Genomic DNA, 1,217 nt, shown 5'->3' with positions numbered 1-1,217 from the left:
GTTGTTTGTTAAAAACAAAGTGACAAATAATAACAAGTAAAAAGATGGGTTGTAGTGATTATAAGCCATTGTTGAAAGGTGATAAATGCTTCAAGACTAGTAATTTATGTTTTGGTTGATTATGCTAATATGCTTTATGTTTCACTTCAAACAAGTTTATATAGATGTGTGGTTGTGGAAAATAAAAATTAGAGAATTAGGTGTAAGCGTCTAAAGTTTCAATCCTGAAATACAGTAAACAGGAAAAGAAAAATAGCAAGCAAACAATAATATTTGTATTTGAATTAATGCGAAGGTTACAATCTTTATAAAATCTTTAAGAAAAGATATGTAATCCCCTGATTCTTCTCTCCACAGATGTTCTTGATTTTGCGGAATACTTGCGGCTCAATACTTGGAGCAAAGACTCTTTGTATGCGGAAGACTTGCAGATCACCAATAAAGAGCAACTATGTATTTCTATGTGTGTGTATATGTATTCTGGTCTTACGAAGACCTCTTTATATAGGCTTGAGCTTTGACCTAAGCAATTTTGACCCTTGGGCTGAAGAACATGAGTTGGGCTCATCTTCAGGATTGAAACTTTAGACACTTACAAATTGGCACGCCCAGTGGGACAATCTTACCTCTCATATCTTCTTTTCAAGACAACCAAAATTCAAAAACACCGAGATGACTTTCAAGAAGATCAACTCGAAATCTGCATTTGCATCTAAATTTGGATCTACATCTGTATCCGCTTCTGCATCCAAATTTGGATCTACATCTGTACCCACATCTGGATCAAAATCTTCATCTGCATCGGCATCAAAATCTGCATCTGCATCTGTATTCGCATCTGCATCTGCAAAAATTGATGGATCCAAGTTCTGCATCGATGTTGAAAACATCATCGATGTTACTGCGGGAAGCATGGGACCTATCACAAGGAACCAAGCCAAATTGCTGGAACAACAAGCCTCACGAGTGCCGTTCAAATCTGCTACTGTCTTTGGTTTGTCTCCAAAACATGTGAAGTCTCCTACAAAAGCTGCAAAGGAAAATATCGCCGAAATGGTCGAGAGGGTTCTTGCCCAATTAAGCCCATCTACATACGAGAAGTCCTTCGCTTCGGCTGACAATGATGTTTTAAGCATGAGATCTACCCCACATAACATGTTTGCATCTCATGTTAAGGAAAATGAACGGTACTCTCCGCCACTTCCTATGGTAATGCA

Source organism: Solanum tuberosum, unplaced genomic scaffold (genome assembly GCF_000226075.1).
Source record: "Solanum tuberosum cultivar DM 1-3 516 R44 unplaced genomic scaffold, SolTub_3.0 scf00773, whole genome shotgun sequence".
NCBI classification, from domain to species: Eukaryota; Viridiplantae; Streptophyta; class Magnoliopsida; order Solanales; family Solanaceae; genus Solanum; species Solanum tuberosum.
This window is presented reverse-complemented; position numbering follows the sequence as displayed.